General features: G+C 40.6%; 1 protein-coding gene across 1 annotated transcript in view; it reads right to left on the bottom strand.

Annotated features, from left to right (window-relative positions):
- Window positions 1–22,332, bottom strand: part of LOC134221113 (receptor-type guanylate cyclase Gyc76C-like) — a 273,398-nt gene that overhangs the window by 143,337 nt on the left and 107,729 nt on the right. The window contains exon 3 of the mRNA XM_062700306.1: window positions 20,120–21,053. The gene's annotated coding sequence lies outside the window, so the exon portion shown is untranslated. The remainder of the gene's footprint in view (window positions 1–20,119; window positions 21,054–22,332) is intronic.

The raw sequence follows: 22,332 nt of genomic DNA, 5'->3' as shown, positions 1-22,332 counted from the left end.
ACTTTCTCAAAAAAGGCTTCCAAATTTCTTTACATAGAATTGTGCCGAATTTCCCAAAGAAAATTCTGTTCCATTTCTACCAAATGTCCAAATTTCCAAAAAAGATGCTGCGAATTTCTCAGTGGATATTAAACCAAACTATTCTACACTTCCCAAAGAAAAATCTTCGGAATTTCCCAAAACAAATTCTTCCAAAGTCCCAAAGAAACTAAGTCCATATTTTCCAAAATAATTTTGTTTTGAATTTCCCGAAGGAAATTCTTTCAAATTTTCAAAAAAAAAATCTAATTTTCTCAAGAAAATTTTCCCAATTAAAAATATCCCTAATTTCCCAGAGAAATCCCTATCAAAAGACCACAAAAGCAATAGACCCAAATTTTCAAAAAAAATAGGATTTTCTCAAAACATGCTTCCAAATTTCTAAAAGTAAATTCTTCAAAATTTCCTAAAAAAATGTTCCGGATTTCCCATAGACATTTCTTCTGCACTTTCTTGAAGAAAATTCTTCCAAATTTTCCCAATAAAAATCTCTTAAATTCCCCAAAGGAAATTTTCCTGGGTTTTCCAAAGGAAATTCATTATAATTTCTCAAAAGAAATATTTCAACATTCCAAAAAAAATTCAAAAATTTCCGAAGAAAATTCTTTTAAAAATCCTGAAAACAATTGTTTCGAGTGTCCAGTTCTAATTTCCCTATTTCCAAATTTCTTAAAGAATAATTTTCCGAATTTCTCAACGCTAAATTTTTAGAATTCTCGAATGTCACATACCAAATTCTTACGAATTTCGGAAATTAAAATCTCTCAAATTTATTAAAATATTCTTCCAAATTTCTCAAAGAAAATTTTCCCAAATTTCTCAAAAGAAAATTTTCCAAATTCAACGGTAATTTTTCCGCATTTCCCCTGGAAAATTCTTTCGAATTCCCCGAAAAAATGTCCCTAAAGTATATTGTTATTTTCCCAGAAGATTTTTCTTCGAACTTTTCAAAGGAAATTTTCTCAAATTCCTTTACAAAAATTTACTCAAATTTTCTCGCCGGAAATTTCTTCAAATTAGACTAACTAGATTCAATCGAATTTTTCAAAGACAGAGATCGAATCCTAAAGAGAAAGAGCAAGTCTCTCACTTATCATCTCTGTATACATATACGATATGTAGCATACCGCGGGAAACTTTTTTCGCAAGCTGTCATGATAGAGAACGGATTCGGATTGTTATACCCCATGATAAATTTCTTTTAGAAAGCTCCAAATGTGGGGGGCACTGGCTCTGATGATGCATTTCAACTTGTTCTACACAGCTGTGCAGTAACCATTTTTCTGTGGGAGCTGCCTATCCGATTCTGTTTTTTCGCACTTGTATACAAGTTTGATAAATTTGTTATCATGGCTTGTTATGATTCGAAACAGTTTTTTCCTCTCTGTTATCGTTGTTCGTTATCTATTGATAGCGATTTCTGCAAACCCTGCTCAAAGATAATTCTTCTGCATTTTCCCAACAAAAAGCTTTTAAATTTGTCGACGGAAAATTTTCCGAATTCTCCACAGGAAATTATTCCGAATTTTCCAAAGAGAATTATTATAAATTTCCCAAAGAAATTTGTTTTGCACTTCCCTAAACAAAATCTTCTGCGCTTGCCTAAGAAAATTCATTCCAAATGAATTTCTTTCATGCTCCCAAACGAAAATTGTTCTGAATTTCTCAGAGAAAGAAAATATTATTAATTTAAAAAAAAAAATCTTCCGAATTGCCCAAAGGAAATTCATCCGCATTTCTTAAAAAAAAATCTTTCGAATTTCTCCAACTAAAATTTTACGAGTTCTTCACAGCAAATTCTTCCAAATTTCTTAAAGGGAATTGTTCTGAAATTCTCAAACAAAATTCTTCTGCACTTCCCTAAGAAAATTCATCCGAAAACTTTCCAAAGCAATTATTCTCGAAATTCTCTTAAATTTCCCAAAGCAAATTCTCGCAAACATATCCAAATATATTCTGCTGAATTTCTTTAAGAAATTATTTTGAATGTTTAGTAGAACGACTGCTCGAAGGTTTATCAAGCACCAATCGCAGATCTTAAAGTATTACATCGAACTCTGCTACTCATCAATCCTTCCTCCAATTTAGCTCCCGTTCTATGAGCCTTCTTTTAGAGTTATCTATGCTATTAGAGCTCCAAAATGGCCTGGATGTCCAGTGAGAATTCCTCCCCAGAAGAAGTATATCAACTTGGCAAAGACTTAAGGTCTGAGGGAAGCTCTCTCGCGGTAGAGCGCTATTTTCGTACTAAAATGGCTATAACTCGGAATCGGGAACGAATTCCGCTTATCCCAACTGACAATCTCTTTGAAATTTATCAAGGAATGTTCCTACAAAATTTCATGGACCTACTATTTCCCAAATTTGAATTAAACTCTAAATACTGAACTATTGTACAACTAAAATTTTCGCTTCTCAGCACCTCTCTCCGATGATTTGAGGCACAAAGGAACCGAATTTCGCAAAACCCAACTGACAAAAGTTTTTAATTCTTCCAACGATCATTTTGATGTTATAAAAAGTATATGTCACCGCAATAAATTTTGAAGGAAGCTCTTTTTACTTCAACCAAGTTTTTTAAATTTCATACAAAAGTTACCATTTCAGGAGAGCAGCCAACAGCATATTTTCTTGCGGCGCACGGCAGGAAAGGAGCGATGAGAGCGGTAGAAAGTCCGTGAACTTTGTATCTAGCGTGACACTAGAAAAAAGCGTATTCCTATTTGTGAACACGAGGATACCAAATATATAAATTGAAATCGAATATAGGAATTTGATGAGATGAACAATCGAAAATAAATAAAACAAATAAGACAAATAGAACAAGTAAGCAAAATTAAAGAAATAAGACAAATAAGACAAATAAAGCAACTAAGACAAATGGGACAAATAAGATAAACAAGACAAATTCCTAAGGAAGTCACTCCAGGTATTCCTCCAGGAAACCCTCCAGAAGTTCCTCCAGGAATTCCTCCTGAAGTTCCTTCAGGAATTACTCCGAAAGTTCCACCAGTAATTCCTCCGAAAGTTCCTCCAGTAATTCCTCCTGGAATTCCTCCGGAAGTTTCTACAAAAATTCCTCCGGAAGTTCCTCCAGGAGTTCCTTCGGAAGTTCCTCCAGGAATTCCTCCGGAAGTTCCTCCAGAAATTCTTTCGGAAGTTCCTCCAGGAATTCCTTCGAAAGTTCCTCCAGAAATTCTTTCGGAAGTTACTGCAGAAACTCTTTCGGGAGTTTATTCAGAAATTAATTTGGAAGTTTCTCCAGGAATTCCTTCGGAAGTTTCTCCAGGAATTCTTTCGGAAGTTACTGCAGAAATTCCTTCGGAAGTTCTTCAAGAATTCCTTCAGAAGTTCCTCAAGAAATTCATTCGGAAGATCCTCCAGAAATTCTTCCGGAAGTTACTGCAGAAATTCCTTCGGAAGTTCATCCAGAAATTCTTTTGGAAGTTTCTCCAGGAATTCCTACGGAAGTTTCTCCAGGAATTCCTTCGGAAGTATCTCCAGGAAATTTTCGGAAGTTCCTCCAGAAATTCTTTCGGAAGTTTCTCCAGAAATTCTTTCGGAATTTCCTCTAGGAATTCCTTCGGAAGTTCCTCCAGGAATTCCTTCAGAATTTTCTCCAGAAATTCCTTCGGAAGTTCCTCCATGAATTCCTTCGGAAGTTCCTTCAGCAATTTTTTCAGAAGTTCCTCCAGGAATTCCTCTGGAAGTTCCTCCAGGAATTCCTCCGGAAGTTCCTCCAGGAATTCCTTCGGAAGTTCCTCCAGGAATTCCTCCGGAAGTTCCTCCAGGAATTCCTTCGGAAGTTCCTCCAGGAATTCCTTCGGAAGTTCCTCCAGGAATTCCTTCGGAAGTTCCTCCAGGAATTCCTTCGAAAGTTCCTCCAGGAATTCCTTCGGAAGTTTCCCCAGGAATTCCTTCGGAAGTTCCTCCAGAAATTCCTTCGGAAGTTCCTCCAGGAATTCCTTTGGAAGCTCCTCCAGGAAATCCTTTGGAAGTTCCTCCAGGAAAACCTTCGGAAGTTCCACCAGGAATTTCTTCGGAAATTCTGCCAGGAATTCCTTCGAAAGTTCCGCTAGGAATTTCTTCGAAAGTTCCGCCAGGAATTCTTTCGAAAGTTCCTCCAAGAGTTCCTTCGGAAGTTCCTCCAGGAATTCCTTCGAAAGTTCCTCCAGGAATTCCTTCGGAAGTTTCTCCAGGAATTCCTTCGGAAGTTCCTCCAGAAATTCCTTCGGAAGTTCCTCCTGGAATTCCTTCGGAAGCTTCTCCAGGAAATCTTTCGGAAGTTCCTTCAGGAAAACCTTCGGAAGTTCCACCAGGAATTTCTTCGGAAATTCTGCCAGGAATTCCTGGTTTACTGCTTTACGACATTACACCCCTCAACATATTAGACTGAAAATGGCTAGATCTCAAATTATTCCACTTTTGGATTACGGAAATGTACTATTTGGACTTGTTTCTCAAAGAAACCTCAGAAAACTGACACTAGCTTTCAACACTATTACAAGATATGTATTCAATTTAAGAAAGTTTGACCACATATCATCTACTTCTTGGATGCTGTTTTTCTGACCATCTTAAGATTAGAACATGCACACAAGCTTTTAAAATACTTAGTAACCTCCTAAATATCTCGAAAACTTTTTCACTTATACGCGTTCAGCATCCGCGTAAAAAAATGCGTAGAAATCGAGCCTAGTGTATCTTGAACTTTCGGCAGCAATTTTTCTGTATTTCGCCTAGAAATTCTAGATTTTCAGAGGAATTTTGCGAAAAGACTTTCCTGATAAGCCCAAAAAATATTTTAGAATATTCCAAGAAAATATTTCCAGATTTTCCGTTCTTCATGCTTTTATTGCTTCTAAGAACTTATCTGAACTTCAGAGTTTTTGATAACTTCTGCAGCAAAGCCCGACGAAAATGGTAATTATTTCACCTACCCACACAAGCTAGGACAGAAACAACCTTTGGCTTTGTCTCCCAACGACTTTTCGGAGGTTCCTCAAGCACCAATCGCTGATCATAAATTAGTACATCGAACTCAGCTACTCATCAATCCAATCCAATCCTGCCTCGAATAGCTCCCGTTCCATGAGCCTTCTCTTATAGTTATCTACGCTATTACAGCTCCAAAATGGCCTGGATGTCCTGCGAGAATTTATCGCCGGAAGAAGTATATCACCTTGACGAAGACCTATATATGTCATCATATTCCTCACTAAAAATCCCCAGTCTCGTTTCGGCGTTGTGAAACCTCCCTCAACGTCATAATAGTAGAGTGAGTAAACAAGGCAGACTTCGTATGCGTAACTTTAGACGGGAAGTTTACTTTCAGTTATTACATTGGCAGAGCAGTTCTATCTTTTTGGCCCGTCATGACGTAAAGCAAGTATAGAAAGCCTTCAATCAATAAATGTGTAACGCTCAGGAACGCAAAGCTTTGCCAAAATGCATAAAAAATACTGCAAAGGTCAAACTAAAGTTCACTACCGTATGCTCGTTCAATAAAACAATACGATTTATAATTGCTCTGACTCCTCTGGCGACCGTACAGGGAGCAAAGGTCTAAAAAAAACAAGCAAAGGAAAACCGGCTCATGAAATTATTAGTGCATATATTTCATTGAGGAGGTTCAAATTTTAAGCGGAAAATGTCGAAAATGCTAAAAACCAGTGGTACAAAACATTGATAAAATTAAGGAAGTACAATTTTGGACTATTTTATTTTTGGCGTAGGTTAAAACTCCATCCCATTCTCTAACTCTTACTTACTTGCGGATGTGCAAATCTTGGCTGATTTTCTCCTCAATCCTAAAATTATAGTTAAGATGCGTAACATTGCTTGGTGATAACTCACCACTATTGCGAAATTTTTGTATTATGTTCACTAGATTATAAAAACATACGGCAAGCTTCCTGTTTTGCGAACCAAAATAAATTTGCTTCGGCGCAAAGTGATTCACTCTTTGATCGGCTTTCCCGCTGTGATTAAATGGGCAGCTGTGTTTGCATGGCTTCTCCAAGAAATTTGTTAATGAAATGCGTACAAACGATTACAGTACAAAGCGCGCCGGTTCCATTGATTACAGAAACGAGATAGCAATTACGCAAATTAATGCGACGCTGTTAGGCTCACTTTACATGCTGGTGAGCTAACCTGGAGCGTTTAATTGGCTCGGAAGCAGGGCAAGAAATATGAATGGGAAGGAGGTAGTTTCTTTCAAACAGGAAAATTGAACTTTGAAATTTCAGTCTAATCGTTCTGTGCAAAAGAAAAACGATACTGGAAAGTCAAAAACAATTGATAATAGTTGGATGAGGTCTCCTTTGATACATGACGTATCAACTTCTGTCTTATAAATTTGCTTTCTATTTGTTCCAGTAATAAGGAAATTTAAAACCCAAACTACCCCTCTCCCTAAACAATCTGATCAAGGTAATTAATAAGCATCAGCACGCGTGGCATTTGTTTACCATAATGCAACGTTTATTACGAAGACTCAGCAGTCAGTGGCAGGTACCACAGTATTGACTTGGATGTTCTCCACCCACTAGAAACAAGCGCCGCCGCCCGCCAGTGGCACACTGCTCCTCAATCCGAACGCCGCTCTGCATGTGCTGTAGGCATGCATGCAGGGTAAACACTCGCTGTGTACGTTACAAAAATAGCCAACCGATTAGTTTTGCATCCATGAATGCAACCGTAATGAAGAAACAACGTAGTCATCAAATCGTGAAAGAATGCCACGTGGCACCAAAACAAAGAGCGCCGTCGCCGGTCAGTCAGTAGCCGTTGAGTGAGCGGTGGTTAGTCGGTTTACCGACTGGGGGGTGTTGTGTTCCCACATTTGATAAATTGGCACCAGGGCGCGCGGGTGGGAGAAACATCGCAACGATTTGCTCAGGGGTGTGAAATGCAACACTTTCGAATCCGGGAAGGAAAATGCGGCAAGTGACACCTTCGTCAAGTTTTCGAGAACTGATGAAGTTGAGCATGCATTGCATACATATATGTACACGACAAATATGGGTATGATCCGTTTTGGCTATTCTGAGACTTACCAGAACTATTCATGTGTGCACGTTGCAAAAGACCGACATAACGGTACCGAAAATTAAAAAAATAACTTCCCAATTATTAAAGTTTTGCCTTTCTCGTATACTATACGTAAAGGCTATATGTTCGCTCCAATAGCAAACTTTTTATCGGACTTTTTATCAACCCATAGTGTAATATATCAATATACGACTCAGTTAGACATATTGAGGTGATGTTTTTGTGTATTTGTGTGTGTGTTGTGTACCCATCTCACCCATTCTTCAGGGACTTATTCTTAACCGATTTGCTCGCGAAAAGTTGCATTCGACGGGGAATCCTGTCCCATTCCCTGTTCTATTAAAAAAAGGCCCAATTGCGCTATGAGCTCAAATTTTTTTATACGCAATACCCGTGAAAGAAACTCATTTTTCGGGAAGTTTAACTCAACTGATTTTTAAGCGACAAGTTGCATTCGACGGGGTAGACCTGTGCGCCGCCGCACCACGCCATCGCCGCCGACATTTATTGACGTACGCCGACGCCGAGTTTCGTATTTCACGCCGATGATTGATCAACAAAAAAATCACAGTTTGCATCTGCCGAACCAAAGAAACCTATCAGGCATCAATTAAATAGCTATTATATCTTTAGCAGATTTGTTTGATTTTATCTCTGTCACTTTTACCCGCATTAGCGTGTTAAATGTTAGGTCATCCAAGAACTTCTTGGACCAACAGACCAACAAATCAACTAGCGTAGCCATGAACTTCCCTGGGCATGGAGTATCATTGTGTTAGTCTCGTGGTATGCGAATGCAAAAATGGGAGCTTGGCTTCTGGAGCTGGGGCTCGTCACCCACCAAATTGAACTACTTTTTGTACCTATATTGCCAGAAATCTCGCTTAACTTTTCAAAAGGACCCAAGGAACATTTTTTTCATGAATTAATTTGAATACTGCAATCATTAGCTTTCATGTTGTTCTGTTGATTACGCTATTCAAATTAATTCTAGAAAAAAATGTTACTTAGGTTCTTTTGAAAAGTTAAGCGAGAAATGTTCTGAAAAATAAACTGGTTTCGATTTATTTTGATAAACAATTCCCAAAGAGATTTCTTGGGTTTCATGAAATAATTTCCGAAGGAAGTCCTAGAGGAAGTTCTGAAGAAATATCTGAAAAAAATCTTAGAATCTTGAGGAAGTTTTGGATTTATCTCCGTGGTTTTCTGAAGGTATCCCTGGAGAAAATTTCGAAGGAATTCTTTACATTCCTGTGATGTCGGTAATTCCTTTAGGAGTTCCTTTGGAAATTGCTCTAGAATTTCGTTCGGAAATACATATCTGAAAATTCGTCCTAGAATTTTGGGAGGAAGTTCTAAAGGAATTACTGGCTGAATTTCCGAGGGAATGGAATGTCTTACGGAATACCTGTGGAATTGTTAAAATAATTTCCGAAGGAAATTTGTAGAAATTTTCATAAGTGCGTATGTATGTATGTAGTTATCCACCATCCTGGCTCGAGTCTTGCTCTGCATATGGCTCCACTCAATAGTAAAGTCGAATTTAATTACCATTCTGCTTTCAATGCACTGGTGGAAACGGAGGTAGCGGACCCGTAAGCATAGACACTTACGAGAAGCCTGCGGGATAGAGAGAATCTCCTTTCAACAGTTTACTCCAACTTCAACAGACAAATAAATAGATTCGCAATCCTTTTTTAGCTTTGGGTAGAAATTTGTAAAAGTATTCCGTAAAGAATTTCTGAACGGATTTCTAATGGAATTGTCAGAATTAATCTTAGAAGAATTTCCAGAAGAATACCTTAAGAAATTTCCTAAGATTTCAAAATTTTCGAAAGAACTCCTGCAGTTAATTTCCAAGGAATTCTTGATAATATCCGAATATTCGCAATCACGATATTCTGGGAGTTTTTCTGGGCATGTAGTCTTGATTCTAGAGTCAAAACTCAGTTTGTTTTACTGCTGTCCGGACTTTCGAAGAAATTCCGGGAAAAATATATTCCAATAGCTATTTGTTTGGAAAATCCATTAAAAATTCCTTCGTAAATCCTTTCAGAATTCCTTCAGATAATCCTTCAGAAATTCATTTAAAAATTCTGTTTGAAAATATTTTCAGGTTCTCTTTCGGTTATTCCTTCAAGAATTGAGTCGAAAATTCATCCAGGAATTTCTTCGAAACTTTCTTTAGAAAAGCCACCAGGAATTAATTTAAACATGCATCCAGAGATTCCTTCAGAATACCCTCCGTATTTTTTCCAGAAATTCCCATGGAACTTCCTGCAGGAAGTTCTTAGGAAATTCCTTAAGAAAACCATACAAAATTTCTGCAATAATAGTTCCGGAAAGAAATCTTATTTGACGAAATTTCTAAAGGAATTTTCGAAGAAATTTCCAAAGGTATTTGAGTGTTAAACTTATTTTTCAGTTATAAAAAAACACTTGAACAACGGTTTAAACGAAATTTCTGAAGACTTCCCGAATAATTTCTGAAAAGATTCCCGTAAAAATTTTTCGAATTTTTACCAGAATTTCTGGAAAAATTGCTAAGGGAATTTCCGAGGGAATGTTTGAAGAAATTCCTATAGGAAATACGGGAAAAAAAACCTGGAGAACTAACTGAATTCCAAAGGGAAATTTTGAAAAAAATACCAAATATATCTTCCTAGAGTTTTCGAAGATTTTTTTTTATGAATTACTGGAAGAATTACTGAAATACTGAAATACTGAAGGAATTTAAAAAAAAATCGTAATTCGAATTCCGAAGGATTTCTATTTCCGAATGTAGAAATTCTTGAACGATTTTCCATGGGTATTTTCTAAGAAATTCTTAAAGGAAGTTAAGAAGGGATTCCTAAAAAAAGTTTTCGAATGAATTTCTGAAGAGATTCCAAAAAGACTCCGTAAAGGAATTTCCGAGGCAATGACTAAAATAATTTCCAAGAAAATTCCTGAAGAAAATTAGGGAAAAATTTAGGAAAGAATTTCCGAAGAAATACCCAATTAAAGTTTCAAGGGATTTCTTGGAGGAAGTTTTGAGGAATTCATTAGGGAAATTCTAAATTGATTCTTAGAATTCCTTTTTCGCATTCTCTGAGGAATATCTTGAGGAATTTCCAATCGAATTTCTGGATTTATATCCAAAGTACTTTCTAATGAACCTATGTGCTATGACGGGGCAATGTCTTAGTGGAGGATGTTATGTAAACTTTTTCTGTAGAGATACAAGCTATAGCTATTCAGATGTTCTCCCCATCAGTATGACTGTAGCTAGCAATTGTACAAAAACCCTAAAATTCATAAAAAGAATTATATGTCTTGCTGCGTCATTTTTTTTCTCAGTTCAAAATTTTTCACGCCGGTTCATGCCGCCGCCGCCTCCGAACATTGCTTACGGCGTGACGGCGCCGACGCCGCCGCCGCCGGTGAAAAAATGGCCTTACGCCGCCGCCGTCCGTTCAAAAATACTTCGGCGCACAGGTCTACGACGGGGAATCCTGTTACAATCTTTTCTATTAAAAATTGGCCGTCGAGAGATCAAAAATTATGGCCAAAATACTAATCTCAAAAACTGTATAGGTAAAATAACTTTTTTGGCACTTATGCTCAGAAAAATTATTCAAGCTCTTTTAGGGAAATGCTTCGTGGAATGTCTTCAACTGTCTAAGACGAGTTTAGTACTTTCCATTCAATTCCAATACGTTTACCACTTACGTAAACGTAGTGGAATTAAATGGAAAGTGTTCAACTCGTCTTAGACACCTATTAGTGTTATTTTGAACTTTTCGTATATGCTTCTCAGATCTTTTGAACGAACGAGAAAGGAATCATCATCGCTATGTAGATTAATTAGGGTTTTTATTATTAACTTATTAACGTGAATTTTGACAATTATTTTTGTTCTTCACTAGTCATTGATGATGGTGTAGCAGGGACTATGTCCAAGGGCTTGACGATCCCTCCCCAGGCCATCTGCGAGTTGTGGGGCTTGTCTAGGATGTGGTGGGCGTGGGGTTTGACAGTGGGCCCTGTTGAACTCCTATAAAAAGCTGCATGTATCCTCAAGTATCCAAGGGGCCCTCCTTAGCCGTGTGGTAAGACGCGCGGCTACAAATCAAGACCATGCTGAGGGTGGCTGGGTTCAATTCCCGGTGCCGGTCTAGGCAATTTTCGGATTGGAAATTGTCTCGACTTCCCTAGGCATAAAAGTATCATCGTGTTAGCCTCATGATATACGAATGCAAAAATGGTAACCTGGCTTAGAAACATCGCAGTCAATAACTGTGGAAGTGCGTAATGAATACTAAGCTGCGAGGCGGCTCTGTCCCAGTGTGGGGATGTAATGCCAATAAGAAGAAGAAGAAGATCCTCAAGTAGGCCCCACCAAAGCGACCGTGTGCCGCTCAAAGTGCACAAGCCCCAGTCCTGGTGTTAGGTGGGACACAAAACAAACCTGACACGAAGGCCCTCCGACCTGACAGGAGGTCTGCGCAGGCCCAATGAGCCGCCAGGAAAACCAATAATTACGAACAATATAAGAGATAATACGACTCGATATAATCGGCAAAGACCAAGGCGACTAATAACCCTAGTAACAATTTCCATGCTTCTTGGATTTATCTAATTCTTATTGCGGATTTATGACAGCAATCACGAAGCTGACTGCTCAGTTTTATTGGTGCTCTTATTGCTATCAATAAACCTTCCATAAATCTGCTGATAAATGCTTCAAACGTCAAATGCCTATCGACAATATGAACAGATCTATGGTAGTGATGAAGAGCGTAATAAATCCAATTTTCAACGCTCGAATAAAGCTACAATTTTTGGTCATAATGTGGTCAAATGAATTACCCCCATAAGAATGTTTGTATTGCGAAGAGTTTATAACGGTGTTTTATAAAAGCAAAATTTTTCTGATCAAATTACATGATGGCCATATTGAAAACGGAAAAGCATTTCACAGTCAGTGAAATATATCACTGAAATGCATGATTTAACGAAATTTTCACCGCTTATCATACATTTTCCGATAAATAATTTTATTAATTAATAGTTTGGGCAAAAATACTAATCGATTTAGTGGACATCCTAGATGTTGTGGTAATCAATATTTTCGATCTATTTCTCTGAACTACGTTATATGGCCGGCGCGTGGTGTTCAACCTTATTTTTTTCACAACATTTGACCATAAAATCGGAAGCGCACTTCTTTTCAATGGTACTGATTCGAAAAAACAAACGGAAATAAATTATTATTTTGTTGTCATCAGCATAATTTTTATCAACAATACATTTTGTTATTATTTTTCTGCGAAGTTTTGTTTCTCTTTTTTTCAAAGCAACATTTTGACAGCTGCCGCATCCAAATTCTCTTTTTTTGCGGGTGGTTTTAAAAGGATTTCTAAATGCTTTTATAATAGGTTTATAGTGGCTATCTGGAGAGGGCCAATTGGCAATATCTTACTCTTATAGTGGTCATTAGAAGGTTGCCGTGTATTATTCGGTTTTATTGTTAGATCTTATAAATTGATCTTGAAAACCATTCTCAGAGCGACGTCGTGGCGTTGCAGGAGATTTGCTGGACAAGACAGCAAGTGTGGAAAAGCGGGCATCGAGCGGCTACCTTCTACCAAAGCTGTGGCACCATCAACGAGTGCTGGGTAAGATGCGCCAACGTGTGATTGGGTGGCAGCCAATCAACGTAAGGATGTGCAGGCTGAGGATAAAAGGCCTTTTCTTCAACTGAGCATCAACAACGTGCACTGCACACACGAAGGGAGACCCGACGACGAGAATGAAGCGTTCTACGCACAGCTGGAGCAGACATACAATGGATGCCCACTGCGAGACGTCACAATCGTCATCGGTGACATGAACGCACAGGTAGGAAGGGAGGAAATGTATAGACCGGTCATCGGACCGGATAGTCTGCACACCGTATCGAATGATAACGACCAACGATGCATAAACTTCGCAGCCTCCCGTGGAATGGTAGTCCGAAGCACCTTTTTTCCCGAAAAATATCCCCAAGGCCACTTGTAGATCACCTAACCAAGAAACGGAAAACCAAACCGACCATGTTCTTATCGACGGTAAATTCTTCTCCGACATCACGAACGTACGCACTTACAGTGTGAATATTGAATCCGACCACTACCTCGTTGCAGTATGCCTGCGCTCAAAACTCTCGACGGTCAACACGCGTCGTAGTCGAACGCCGCGGCTTAACAAGACGGTAGAATAGCCCAAGACTTCGCGCAGCAGCTGGAAGTGGCACACCTAACGGAAGAGCAGCTAGGTGCAGCGTCTCTTGAAGATGGCTGGAGAGATATTCGATCCACCATTGGTAGCACCGCAACCGCTGCACTTAGCACGGTGTTCCCGGATCAGAGAAACGACTGGTATGACGGCGAATGTGAGCAGTTAGTGGAAAAGAAGAATGCAGCATGGGCGAGATTGCTGCAACACCGAACGATATACATGGGTGCGGAACAAACAAAACTCGATTTTCCGGAGGAAAAAGCGCCAGCAGGAAGATCGAGACCGTGAAGAGACGGAGCAACTGTACCGCGCTAACAACACACGAAAGTTCTATGAGAAGTAGAACCGTTCACGTCAGGGCCACGTGCCACAGCCTGATGTGTGTAAGGATATAAACGGGAACCTTCTTATGAACGAGCGTAAGGTGATCCAAAAGTGGCGGCAGCACTACGAAGAACACCTAAATGGCAATGTGGAAGACGAAGATGGTGGTATGATGATGAACCTGGGAGAACGCGCGCATGACATAATTTTACCGGCTCCGGATCTCCAGAAAATCCAGGAGGAGGTTGGCTGGTTGAAGAACAACAAAGCCCCTGAGGTTGACCAACTACCAGGAAAGCTGTTTAAACACGGTGGTGAGGCACTGGATAGAGCGCTGCACTGGGTCATTACCAAGGTTTGGGAGGAGGAAGTTTTGCCACAGGAGTGGATGGAAGGTGTCGTGTGTCCCATCTACAAAAGGGCGATAAGCTGGATTGTAGCAACTACCGCACAATCACATTGCTGAATGCCGCCTACAAGGTACTCTCCCAAATTTTATGCCGTCGACTAACACCAATTGCAAGAGAGTTCGTGGGGGCAGTACCAGGCGGGATTTATGGGCGAACGCTCTACCACAGATCAGGTGTTCGCCGTACGTCAGGTATTACAGAAAACTAACTTCCGATCCCATTGTCCGATCTGGCCAATTTTCAATAGGAAACAATGGAATTGAAGTCTTTGTCGAATGTTGTGAGCAAATCGGTTGAGGATAAGTGCCCGAAAAATGAGTGACACTTTTGCTACATTTTGGTACGTGGGTGCGCACAGACACACACACAGGAGAAGAGGAAGAAGCAGAAGGAGAATGGGGAAAAGAGGAAGGAACAGAAGAAAAAAGAAAAACGCCTTTCTCCTCGGAAGCGAGTTAAAGGTGATGCCCTGATCGTAGAAGCGAGCGAAAAAACGTCGTACGCAGCGATCCTGAAGAAGGTGAGAGAGGACCCGTAGCTAAAAGACTTGGGTGAAAAAGTGGTTAGAATTAGGCGTATCCAGAAGGGGGATTTGCGGTTCGAACTGAAGAAGGATCCCACAATCAAGAGCTCGACCTTCCGGGAGCTCATTGCGGTAACGGTAACGTAAGAGCTACAACGCAGCAAGCAGTGGCCGAGTGCAGAGACCTGGACGAGATCACGACGGAAGACGAACTGAGAGATGCCCTGGCCTCACAATGCAAGCTGGGGGAAGTGCAAATGACGATTCGACTGAGGAGAGCGTACGGTGGTACACAAGTAGCAGCGATACGACTACCAGCAGAGGCTGCCAACAAAATGGTGGAGGCGGGCAAGGTGAAAGTAGGATGGTCGGTGTGCCCGGTGAGATTCGCCCCACGAGTCACCAAACAGATGGAGCGATGCTTTATATGCATGGCGTTTGGCCACCAGGCGCGAAGCTGCAAAGGCCCGGACAGATTCAGTCTATGTAGGAAATGTGGTGAAGAAGGACACGTTGCTAGGGACTGCACGAAGCTCTGCAAACCGGAGGACGGAAACGACAATAGGACGGGTGGCTTCCAATGCCCTGCATACAAGAAGGCGATGCCGGACCGGAATTAATGGAGATTATCCAGTTAAATCTCAATCAATGCGACACCGCACAGCAACTGTTGTGGCAGTCGACAACAGAAGCAATGTGTGACGTGGCAATTATTGCTGAACCGTATCGGATTCCTTCTGACAACGGCAACTGGGTGGCGGATTCATCAGCGATTGCGGCCATCCCAGTGATTAGCAAATTCCGTATTCAGGAAGTGGTAGACAGCTCAAGTGAAGGTTTCGTTATCTCCAAAATCAACGAGATGTTCGTGTGTAACTGCTACGCACCCCCAAAATAGACTTCGGAGCAGTATAACCGGATACTGGATTCAATCACGGAAAAGCTGATCGGCCGGAAACCGGTAATCATCGGAGGCGACTTTAATGCTTGGGCAGTGGAGTGGGGAAGCAGACTGACTAACCCCAGAGGTTACAGTTTGCTGGAGTCGTTGGCAAAGCTGGACGTCAGACTGTGCAACGAAGGTACCGTTAGTACATTTCGCAGAGATGGCAGGGAGTACATCATCGACGTCACATTCTGCAGTCCGTCGCTGGAGAGAAACATGAACTGAGAGTTAGTGAGGAGTATACACATAGTGATCACCAGATGATCCGGTACAGTGTTGGAACACGAATGCCGACGGTACGAACGCATTTTTGAACGTCCCGAGAGAGAATGAGAGTAAGATGTTGAGAGATTGAGTAAATTATTGCGTATGCCGATGTGACTGGAGGTATGCCGGAAAAGTCATCGCTGTGACTGAAATGAGTGCTGCACCTCGTTAATTTAATTCAAATAAAACCTTTTTCAAACGACGTTTAGCAAGAATATCTACTTTTTAAGCAGGGGCTTTTCCCTGCTCCAAATAAATAATAAAATAAATAAATAAAAAAATAAAGTGAACCCCATTGCAGTATTACAAGACCCACAAAATTCAGGGAAAGATGCTTCCTGTCATCTAAATATCAATTAAATAATGCAGTCATACGCATTTTAAGCCTGGTATGGAGCGGTGAGCACAACAGCACGAGAAGTGGTAGGCACTGCACAGAGGCGACCCAGGACGGGTTGGTTCGAAGTGGAGTGTCAGAGAGTGACAGAGGAGAAGAACGTTGCCAGAAGCCGGATGTTGGTGTCAGGTATCCGATCGAATAGAGATCGGTACAAGGAAGCAAGAGCAGCCGGAAAACGAACCCACCGCAGGAAGAAAAAAGAGTACGAAGAACAAGTTATTAGTGAGGCGCAGGAAAAAATGGAGCAGAACGATATGCGGTGGTTTTATGAGTCAGTCAATGGCGTGCGGAGAAAGACAGCGCCATCTCCCGTCATGTGCAACGCCCAACAAGGGAATTTGCTGACAGCTAAAACTGAAGTGGCTGCCAGGTGGAAGCAACACTTCGAGACCTTGTTGAATGGAGGAAGTGACGGTGCATCGATGAACAGAATAGATATTAGCGACGATGAACAAGCTGTGGAGTCACCTACACTAGATGAGGTTAAAAAGCTGTTAAAGAGCTGAAAACAATAAGGCTGCGGGAAGGACCAGCTCCCGGCTGAACTTCTCAAATATGGTAGTGAGCAGCTTTATGAAGTTCTGCACCATATTATGTCGAAAATATGGGAAGACGAGGAAATGCCTGCTAGATGGTTAAGAAAGGGCACAGACTGGAGTGCGCCAATTACCGAGGAATAACCCTCCTTAATTCGGCGTACAAAATTATGTCCCGTATTCTGTTCAACAAATTGAGACCGCTTGAAGAGTCCTTCGTCGGCGAATACCAAGCAGGTTTTCGTGAGGGGCGATCAACAACGGATCAAATGTTTACCCTGAGACAAATCCTTGATAAATTCCGGGAGTACAACTTGCAGACACATCATCTGTTTATTGATTTCAAGGCGGCGCTTGAACATGGTTTTCCGGCGAAACTGATACGGCTGATTCGTATAACGATGGACGGATCGAAATCAAGTGTAAGGGTTGCGGATGAAATATCGACGTCATTTGTTACCTTAGATGGATTAAAGCAGGGTGATGCACTCTCGAATCTACTGTTCAATATAGCGCTCGAGGGAGCTATTAGGAGAGCTGGTGTGCAAAGAAGCGGTACCATTATCACAAAATCGCATATGCTCCTGGGATTTGCGGACGATATCGATATTATCGGAATTGATCGCCGTGCCGTGGAAGAGGCTTTTGTGCATTTTAAGAGGGAGACAGCGAGGATTGGACTCACGATCAATACCAGCAAAACGAAGTACATGGTCGCTGGCAATCATTAGTGGTGGTGGTTGCGAAGTGGTGCTGTATGGTGAAAAATTTAAAGTGGTAGAAGAATTTGTGTATCTTGGAACATTAGTGACGTGCGATAATGATGTTACCCGCGAGGTGAAAAGGCGTATTGCAGCTGCAAATAGGGCTTATTACGGACTTCGTAACCAGCTTAAGTAGTCTGCAAACGAAAACAAAACTCGCGCTGTATACTACTCTGATTCTTCCGGTGGCTTTATACGGCCATGAGACATGGACGATAAAGGAGGCTGATCGGAGAGCTCTCGGAGTGTTTGAGCGTAAGGTGCTGCGGACAATACTCGGCGGTAAACAGGAGAACGGTGGCGGCGTCGCATGAATCACGAATTGTACCAGGTGTATAAAGGGCTGGATATTGTTAAGCTTATACAACACGGCAGACTACGGTGGGCTGTTCACGTTGTTCGTATGCCGGAAGAACGTCAAGCGAAGATAATATTTAGCAGAGAACCCGGAAGAGGCCGCAGGCGCCGTGGAAGGCCGCGTACACGATGGCTTTTGCAGTTGAAGAGGACCTGAGGGCGCTCAACGTTCAGGGCGACTGGAAGCGATTGGCCCAGGATCGAGTCCAGTGGAGAAGGACACTCCATTCGGCGTAGGTTCATCGAAGAGTTGTAGCCCATCAAGTAAGTATCAAGTAAGTATGGGGTAAGAAACCCTATCTCTTTTCGAATTCAATCCCTGATAAGGAGCATTTCCCACCTCTTCGCTACAATTGTTCTGTTAACCAACCTTCTCCGTTTCGGATTTAATGGCAGCTGTCAGTCCCTAGAATTTGCGTGGAAGAAACTATGGTGACAAGGCGCCCTCTACTCAATCAACTGATTCCCTCTTCTCTTCGAAAGTAACCATAGAGCTCAGTCTGGGCTTGTTTCAGTATCTGCGAAACTGACGCAGGAATAAGGAGCAAATTAAAGCCGCTTCTTCGGCGGTGGTCTTTTCCTCGCCAAGTAGGGGTCCCGAAGGAAGTCTAAAAACATTTTCGACTTTTGCTACTTGGGAGTATAGGACGTAGCCATCGCTTTGGGCCTGTCAGCTGAACAACATTAAAGCCATATGAGCGGAGGTCAAAACTGTTCTTGGCCCGATCACCAATATGGCGACCTAATTTGCCCAAGACAAATGAATAAATCAAAATGGGTTGGCAGCAGAAACGACCTCACGAAGCTGACCAGTTTATCACAATAGATCTAACAGATGGTCCCAGTGATTAAAATACCCAACAAGGAAAAAAAAAGCTGACCAGTTGGAACAAGTGCATCAATGCTTGTAACCTTCATGCAAAAACAAGCTTGGACAAACAGCTGGTAAAACCTAATCTGTTTTACTACTTGGGGATAACTTGAAAGAAGGACACTACACCATTTAGAGCTTAGTTTCCAGCAGACCTTTAAATGTATCACAAATATAAATGACAACATCACCCAGCCAGAGGTCAATCGGAACCAGGACTTCAGAAAAAAATATTTATCATGCTTAGCAAATTTGAATGATGTTTGAAAATACAAAAAACCCAAACCACAGTTGATCTCGTTATGCAACGATGGGACTCTATGATTTACTTGTTAACCCCTGCTGGAAGGCTGTCCAAATCAGGGAAGATAGGCGTAGCAAAAATGACCTACCCCAACACGTGCGACATCTGGATTTGGTTCTCTTAATAAGCAGCAGTACCAGTTTTTCGCTATGGCGAAGCAATCTTTATGCAATTTTTTTTCATTCCGATATTTCTCGCTTAACTTTTCAAAAGGACCTAAGTAACATTTTTTTCATGAATTAATTTGAATAGCGCAATCAACAGAACAACATGGAAGCTTTTGATTGCAGTACTCACATTAATTCATGAAAAAAAATGTTACTTAGGTCCTTTTGAAAAGTTAAGCGAGATTTTGTCAACAGCAAGTATTCTATCATGCAACAATGTGACGACCACATCGTCACTTGCTTGAGATACGTGCTTGATTATAGCTGTTTGATTTTTTTTAAATCTTTATTAAAGAGATTTTCGGCCCTTGACCTTCATCTCTAAAAATTAATTTATTTGTACCAACAAATCAAATATAAATTTGTTCGATTTTTCGATTGTCCTAATACTAGTTCTAAATTCTAATCACTCACGAAGTTTGTTCGCCGATGAGAGCCGTACGGGGCCCTTGGTTATCAAGCTTATCAAAAAGGCAACCAAAAAACCAACATCATGTTTCAAAAACTAACTGTATTCTCGAACGATCCGAACCGTGCATCAACTAGCAAACGAACCGTGCATCAACTAACTGAAATAACTATCATCCTCAGACGAAACAAGTCAATGCTAAGAACTTCTTGCAATGGCATTGCTCGACGTTAAAAACAAATTGACAACGTCTAGCACGGTGGTCTGGTGTACAAGCTTTAACAGTACAATCTTCACCGGCAATAATCATCAACAATTATCTGCCGGCAAGAATATTCCAGGTATGACTAATCGGATTTCAATTTTAAATTGAATACTTTCTCACCGAATGTTTCTTTCATATTGCTCTTCATTTATGGCATACAGTTTCATAATTGATAATGAGGTGTAATGGGGTGATGTTATCCGCCAAAAAATCAACTTACCATGTGCTTTACAGCAACGAAGGTTAAATGTTCCGCTCGTTGTTGTTTGCTGCTCAATTTCTTTCGGCTCTATGGGGCAACCTTAAAACGACGAAACTAATTTAAACGAAATATGTGGGAAGCACCTGGATGCTTCTCTCAACAACTTTCCAAACCGATAATTTTATTTTCAAAACTGAAAGGGAGCGATACACTTCTCCACGCCAACCACAACAACTAGCACTAGGACGTAGAATTTCTGATCAACGAGAACTTATAATTGCTTGCATCCAACTTTTCTTCAATATTTTTCTTCTAGCTTAGGTTAGATATTGATAAACAAACACTTCCTTTCGATTAAAACCACAATAATTCCAACCAACCGCAACAAGTAAAACTCCGACATCAGATCATCAAACAACAATAATCATGCTTCTTAGCCTTCTCATCCGGGGGGCCCTTCTTCGTCCGGTGCAATATTTTTTTTTCGATTCACAACACCACTTGTTCAGCTCACAACACTTGTCGGCAAAGGAACTTGTTTGCATGCGATTGACACCATGCGGCTCACTATTTACACAGACAGTTTATTTTCTTCCGTGCCGTAAAATTAAACTCGTTGTATTTTTAAGATCACGTCCCACCAAATCGCGCTGCAATGTGCAGTTTAGGTTGGAAATAATCGCTATGAACGACCGACACTGCCGCTGTGCGGATATCAACTGACTGCTGTTCAATCGACGACGAGGAGATGATGATGATGATGGGACGCTTTCAGTTGGTTGTTTTCATTCACTATGACGTGACGGCCGACGCCGATGGAAATGGGGGGTTGCACTTACAGTTCGATCTTTGGTACCAATCATGGGGGTATCAACAACCATTGAGAGTACTTTTTGTTTGCTTCTTGTTCGTGGAAGTACGATCAAAGATTTTCTATGTTGTTCTTTTTGTTCTGAAAGAAAAAGGAAAAAAGGGGTTAGTTTTTGAAGCAAGATATAGCATGTGTCGAGGCGGGACATAAATAATGGATGTTTCTAATTATTCGTCTAGAATTGTTTACTTTCTAATTTATTAACTAAATCCATCAATTCGTTCACGTAGCAGCCCATACTTCAGTGGAGTTATGTTCCTACTGTTTCTGTTAGCTTGTTAATTAATAACTTTACATGTTCGCATGGATATATGCATGACGTAGCAAGCCCTAGAAGAAGGAGGGGCAATATGCCATAGCTAAGCAAAGACTCCTCGAATGTCTTAGCTGTAACGATTTTCATTGTACGATTGTACCCGACAGAACGATTTTCATGGGTATTTTCACATCATGCAACAGTTTAACAGTATAGCTAACTGATGCCATCTAAAAATTCCAGAAATTTCAATCATATTGATAATATTCACATATCAAAAAAGTATTTATATTTCGCTGCCGGAAAACTCATGAGGGGAACGCCTTCTAGCTGGCAGCTATTAGGAAACATCGCACCACACGCGTCGGCGAATCAGCATTCTGGTATGGACAGTGTGTGGAGACGCATAGTACATTGTGGGTTAGCTCCAATAGGGCGTTTGCCTCGCCGAAATGTTTGATTTTTATCAAAATGTGGAAAATTTCGGTTTTTCCAACCATCTTATCTTTTATTTTGACAATTTTTTCACCTGACCTACATAATTTTACTATTTAAAAATAACGTAAAAAATGAACAAAATCCAAATAAAATGATCCTTGCATTTTCAGAGGCACCAATCTCAATAAAGAAACACCGAACGACTATCATCTTTTAATTTTGTCGCGTCGCAGCAAACATAGAATAAAAAGATGACTGCTGCTCGTTGCTTCAGTATTGATAGTAGTGCTCTCAAACATGGAACAAATGTGCGTGTGACGGCAGCATAGCAATCCAAAGACCCTAATTAAATATGTTATTATTACATGTTCTAGGTCTTCCAAAAGATCCCTGGGGTTTAGGCTTTCAGGCCTCCACACATAAACTAACATCTATCTATAGGTATTTTTGATATGGTACATGCTCCCATGCTCTTGAATAAAAATTAGACATGCCTTCATCATGTGTTCCATTCCAGGCGATCCTAGAATTCCAAGAATTGGAGTTCAGGTCTTAAGGTCAGAACGCGTAACGAAATATAAATTTACTACATTAAGAAATACAACATGCTCTTAGAGACCAACTGAACCAAATTGGATATGAATTAAATGCACATTGAATCCGTTC

This window comes from Armigeres subalbatus, chromosome 3, assembly GCF_024139115.2.
Source record: "Armigeres subalbatus isolate Guangzhou_Male chromosome 3, GZ_Asu_2, whole genome shotgun sequence".
In the NCBI taxonomy this organism is placed as follows: Eukaryota; Metazoa; Arthropoda; class Insecta; order Diptera; family Culicidae; genus Armigeres; species Armigeres subalbatus.
This window is presented reverse-complemented; position numbering and strand designations above follow the sequence as displayed.